Source organism: Scomber japonicus, chromosome 16 (genome assembly GCF_027409825.1).
Source record: "Scomber japonicus isolate fScoJap1 chromosome 16, fScoJap1.pri, whole genome shotgun sequence".
In the NCBI taxonomy this organism is placed as follows: domain Eukaryota; kingdom Metazoa; phylum Chordata; class Actinopteri; order Scombriformes; family Scombridae; genus Scomber; species Scomber japonicus.
In genome coordinates, this window is record NC_070593.1 from 562,560 (window position 1) to 569,205 (window position 6,646).

Sequence of the window (6,646 nt, forward strand, 5' to 3'; positions counted from 1 at the left end):
CAGCTGATAACCCTCTCAGACCTGTGGTGAGTATTTTGGCCCTTGTCTCCCTCTGAGTGTCTCTGACCACATGATGCTGCTCCGCCTCTCGAGGCAGCCGGCTGATAATTATTCCCACAGCGCAAACTAAACATAGACGAGCAGCATTTAGCTTCAGCTGCAGCAAACCTCCAGATAACACGAGGCTGATCTCTGACTGTCTGCAGGTCCAGGCTCCTCAGCTCTGTGTTAATAAGCTCAGTCTCCTTATTCATCTTCTCCTTTAAGCAGCGCCTCAGTTCAGCCTCTGTCTATTAACAGGCCGTTTTAGCTCCTGTCTCTTTAAGACCCCCCCCCCCCCCCTCCTCCTGATGAGCCCACTGATTGGTCGGCTTCTTCTACATAAACTAACTATAGTAGTAGGATTTCACTTCTTTTTCTAACCCTAACCAGCTTAGTAACCACCTTAGTAACCACCTTAGTAATCACCTTAGTAACCACCTCAGTAACCATCTTAGTAACCACCTCAGTAACCACCTTAGTAACCACCTCAGTAACCATCTTAGTAACCACCTCAGTAACCACCTCAGTAACCACCTCAGTAACCTCCTTAGCAACCACCTCAGTAACCACCTCAGTAACCACCTTAGCAACCACCTCAGTAACCACCTCAGTAACCACCTTAGCAACCATCTTAGCAACCACCTCAGTAACCACCTTAACAACCACCTTAGCAACCACCATAGTAACCACCTCAGCAACCACCTTAGCAACCACCTCAGCAACCACCTTAGCAACCACCTTAGTAACCACCTTAACAAACACCTTTGTAACCACCTTAACAACCACCGTAGCAACCACCTCAGTAACCAACTCAGTAACCACCTCAGCAACCACCTCAGTAACCAACTCAGTAACCACCTTAGCAACCACCTTAGCAACCACCTCAGTAACCACCTCAGTAACCACCTTAGTAACCACCTCAGTAACCACCTTAGCAACCACTTCAGTAACCACCTCAGCAACCACCTCAGTAACCACCTCAGTAACCACCGTAGTAACCACCTTAGCAACCACCTGAGTAACCACCTTAGCAACCACCTTAGTAGCCAACTTAACGACCACCTCAGTAACCACCTTAACAACCTCCTTAACAACCACCTCAGTAACCACCTCAGCAACCACCTTAGTAACCACCTCAGTAACCACCTTAGCAACCACCTTAACAATCACCTTAGTAGCCACCTTAACAACCACCTTAGCAACCACCTCAGTGACCACCATAGCAACCACCTGAGTAACCATCTTAGTAACTACCTTAGCAACCACCGTAGTAACCACCTTAGCAAACTACAGCTGATGAACGTCTGACATCACAACGTCAGTATAAACAGGAAGCTGAATGTCTCTCTATGTTCTGACAGTAACTCTGTAATTTATGTCTGTTATTAACTTTAGGTGGTTTCTGTTCCTTTAAGGTGATTTTAAGGGTCTGAGTCGTTACGCGGCGCTAGAATCTGTTCATGTGTGAAACGTGTTATATAACCTTTCATCTGTTTCCACTGTTCATCAAATAAATAATAAACTCTAATTCACTTCTTTTGTTCCTGTCAATGTTCTCGTCCTCTATAAAAGGTAAGATCAATAAACCATGAGAGGTCATGTGACTAGCAGGTCATGTGACTAGCAGGTCATGTGACTAGCAGGTACATTAAGGTGTGACGTGTGATGTCATCGTATTATAACAGGAAGCTGCTGCACTGCGACAAAGTCTGAGTCCATTCAGCTGAGAAACAGACGAGGAGGAGGGACGTCCACCGAGTGTGAACGACTCCCAGGAGACCACACACACACACACACACACACACACACACACACACACACACACACACACACACACACACACACACACACAGTCAGCAGTTTCCGGCACATTGATCACCTTGTTGTCAGTTCACCTCCTTTATATTCATTATGTTAACACACACAGAAATAACCTGAATGTGATCTCAGCGCAAAGGATTCTGGGAGCTGTGTGTGTGTGTGTGTGTGTGTGTGTGTGTGTGTGTGTGTGTGTGTGTGTGTGTGTGTGTGTGTGTGTGTGAGACCATCTGTAGGACCATATGTGTTGAGGTGTGGGGTTTCCAGCCAGACTGACCATTCAGAGATTCAGACTGACTTAAAGAGGTCATCAAAGACACACACACACACACACACACACACACACACACACACACACACACACACACACACACACACACACACACACACACACACACACACACACACACACACACACACACACAGGAACTCTTCATCAGGTAAAACAAGGTGAACATCTCCTCCGCTCCGTCTCATCTGTGGACCCTGCAGGCAGACAGCTGGACCAGGACCCTGAAGACCAGGACCCTGAAGACCAGGACCCTGAAGACCAGGACCCTGTAGACCAGGACCCTGAAGACCAGGACCAGGTCTGGGAGCAGCTGTGGATCCTCCAGGTCTGGGTTTCAGTGCTCAGCCTGATGAGACCCGGATAAGAAGACGGATGCAGATCAGGAATTTAGTCCAGATTGAATCATTTCAGTCAGTAGGTCGGGGGGGGGGGGGGGCGGGGTACGGTTAGGGTTGGGGGGGGGGGGGGGGGGTTAGTCTTCAGTGATGTAAAACTCTCATTCATGCTTCCAGTCATTCAGGACTCACCAAATCCACCAAAAGTAGAGCAGCTGGTTTCCTGTTCACACCTGGACCAGGTTAGGGGGGGGGTTAGGGGGGGTTAAGGGGGGGGGGGGGTTAAGGTTAGGGGGGGTTAGGGTTGGGGTTAGGGGGGGTTAAGGGGGGGGGGGGGGTTAGGAGGGTTAGATGTGAGCAGACAGGAAGGTTGAAGCGTCGACTTCAGACAAATCAGATCAGAGATGCAGATTACATTCCTCAACTTTCACTTAAAGTCACCAAATACACACACACACACACATACACATACACACAACTACACACAACTACACACACACACACACATACACACACACACACACACACACACACACACACACACACACACACTCTGACCATGAGACGGTGAGATGCAGACGGAGGTGAAGCTCGTTGGTTTGAGCGTCGGCGGCCGTTGGACCGTTAATCCTCACAGAGCTGAGAGAAATATGCAAGAGTCAGGAGTGTGTGTGTGTGTGTGTGTGTGTGTGACTCTGTGTGTGTGTGTGTGTGTGTGTGTGTGTGTGTGTGTGTCGCAGCTTAACACACATCTAAACATCTTGTGATCGGGCTGAGCGGCGACGGTTGCTACGGGCAACCAGCGTGGACAAAAAGCCGGTCAACGACACACTGATGTTAAAGATCTAGCTGTAGCGCTATGCTTTGAAGTGGCCTCCTGCAGTAAACCTACCGCGGCCCAGTTTCCTTCTTCCTCCTTTCCTTCCTTCCGTCCTTTCTTTCTCCCTTCCTCCTTGTCTTCTTTTCCTTCCTTCCTTCCTTCTGGTCTTCTCTTCTTTCTTATCCCTCTTTTCCTTCCTTCTGTCTGTCCTTCCTACCTTCCTTTCTCCCTTCCTCCTTGTCTTCTCTTCCTTCCTTCCATCCTTCCTTCCTTCCCTCCGGTCTTCTCTTCTTTCTTATCCCTCTTTTCCTTCCTTCTGTCTGTCCTTCCTACCTTCCTTTCTCCCTTTCTACTTGTCTTCTCTTCCTTCCTTCCTTCCTGTCTTCTCTTCCCTACCTTCCTTCCTTCCTTCCTTCCTTCCTTTCTTCCTTCCCTCCGGTCTTCTCTTCTTTCTTATCCCTCTTTTCCTTCCTTCCATCTGTCATTCCTACCTTCCTTTCTCCCTTCCCCCCTGTCTTCTCTTCCTTCCATCTTCCTTCCTTCCTTTCCTTCCTTCCTTCCTTCCTTCCTTCCTTCCTCCCTCCTTTCCTTCCCTCTGGTAGACGGCTCCTCTAGCTGTAGCGCTATGCTTTGAAGTGGCCTCCTGCAGTAAACCTACCGCGCTGATGGAAAGTAAGAGAGCTACTGGACTTTTGAACGGCTTGTTTAACTTTAAAACACTTCCAGACGCTTCAGTTGACAAGTCAAAAGTAAAATGCAACCTGTGTCAAACGGAGTTTAACTACCACCGGAGTACGTGGAGTTTGAGTTAGCACCTCCACGCTAAACACCCAGGTGCAGCCAAGCCAGCCTCAGCTCCACCAAAGGACCATTTTGGAGTGTGGGAGTCGCAGCAGAGCCGTGATTGATTCCCAGTTAAGACACTCTGGTAAGAAATGCTTTACATTATGGGCTTAAAACTGCCTTCAAATGGAAAATAACAGGATTTTAAACATGCTATTCAAAACGCCATTAATCGTGATTAACTATGGAAACTCTGAGATTAATCTCGATTAAACAAATTAATCGTTTGACAGCCCTAATTTGAAGGTTTTTGATGGTTTTTGAAGGTTTTGATGGTTTTGATGGTTTTGAAGGTTTTTGATGGTTTTTGAAGGTTTTGATGGTTTTGATGGTTTTGATGGTTTTGATGGTTTTTGAAGGTTTTTAAACTCAAACTGGAATCTGTCGGTTAAACGGACTCAAACAGGAGAACGAAGCTCAGAGACGTTGGAAACTTAAAATAGCCGTGAACAGAGAGACGGCACGTGACAGCTGGAGCTCAGCGTGGAAGGTATTTATATCTGGAGCAGAACACATGAAGAGCTCACAGGAAACCAGATTAAGATCAAACGACTCTTTGATGAATGTTTAAAAGTGTCGTAATGAATCTGAAGTTAAAGAGCGATGGATGAACGTTGGGATATTATTGGTAGAAACTGTTTAGTTGGATCTGATGTAAGAGAAGACGTTCTCCCACTCTGAGTCTGGTTCTGAGGGTTCTTCCTGTTAAAAGATGTTCTCCCACTCTGAGTCTGGTTCTGAGGGTTCTTCCTGTTAAAAGATGTTCTCCCACTCTGAGTCTGGTTCTGAGGGTTCTTCCTGTTAAAAGATGTTCTCCCACTCTGAGTCTAGTTCTGAGGGTTCTTCCTGTTAAAAGATGTTCTCCCACTCTGAGTCTGGTTCTGAGGGTTCTTCCTGTTAAAAGACGTTCTCCCACTCTGAGTCTGGTTCTGAGGGTTCTTCCTGTTAAAAGATGTTCTCCCACTCTGAGTCTGGTTCTGAGGGTTCTTCCTGTTAAAAGATGTTCTCCCACTCTGAGTCTGGTTCTGAGGGTTCTTCCTGTTAAAAGATGTTCTCCCACTCTGAGTCTGGTTCTGAGGGTTCTTCCTGTTAAAAGATGTTCTCCCACTCTGAGTCTGGTTCTGAGGGTTCTTCCTGTTAAAAGATGTTCTCCCACTCTGAGTCTGGTTCTGAGGGTTCTTCCTGTTAAAGGGAGTTTTTTCTCTCCACTGTCACCAAGTGCTGCTCATGTGTGAATGTTGGGTCTCTTTAAATGAAACCTGAAGAGTTCGGTTTAGACCTGCTCTATGTGGAAAGTGCCTTGAGATAATGTTGTGATTTGGCGCTTTATAAATAAAGATTGAGACATGTTAAAACCAGACTTAGCTTAGTTAGATTATACATGGAGTTTAATTAGGAACAAAACAACTGAAACATCCGTCAATAACTTTCTGCTAAATGGTCCCAGACGTCCAGAGATCATCAGCATCATTCAGCCTAAACGTCTACAAGCTGCAATAACAGGTTACCATAGCAACACTGGTTAAGGTAAAAAGAAAGACACATCAGTGTATAAATGTTATATCAGGTGCAGCTCAGTACCAAGCAAATATATTAGGTTTTAAATAGCTTTCATCAAAAAATAACAACTTAAATCAGAAGAGTCGGATAGAAAAGAAGCATTTAAAGATGTTTTAACTTTAACGTGATAATAAATACACAACAAACGACAGAGAAACAGCGTCCGTCCCGTCTGCTGACAGTTTGTCTCAAAGTGCAGGAAGTAAGGAGAGCACACCTGAACCCTCAACCCCACACCTGGAGAACCTTTCAGTAAGAACCCAGAGACATGAAGAACCTGAGGAACCATCTTTACAACGTTCCCAACAACGGTCTGAAGAACCTACTGAAGCCCCGCTACCAGAAACACCAAGGTCTCAGTTCTGCTTCCTTTAAGGACAAATCCTGATCAGTGATCGGTCAGCTGTGTGGAGGTCTGACCGTCTCACCTCAACCCATTTAACTCAAACCCTCCAACAACCAGTGTTTCTACACTTCAGTTCGTTTGATCATTAGATGAGATTGTTTTGCACCAAGTGAGCCGAATGTCAGCTGAAGCATTAAAGGTATTAAAACCAGGTTTGGGTTCTGGATCACTGCACCTCTACATCACTGTTGGACTCACTGTGATGTGGAAACTGGTGGAGTTCTCCCAGGATCCATTTAAGGGGACTCACCATTTAAATTGTGATTTAGTGGTTCATATTATCAAGCACATGTCTAAGGAAGCAACTCTCCACAAACTAAAACCTGGGGACATGGGATCCCTGAAGCTCCCTGAAGCTCCCTGAAGCTCCCTGAAGGTCTGGGGCCTCAGGGCTTTGGTCTAACCTGCCTGGTTGGTAATCCAGCTTGTTAGAGAGACGTCAGGGAGGCAGTGGATGACAAGCTTTGTTTGTTTTTACTTTGCCTTTAATAGAAACACTGACATGGCACGAACATTTGATCTGAAGCAAA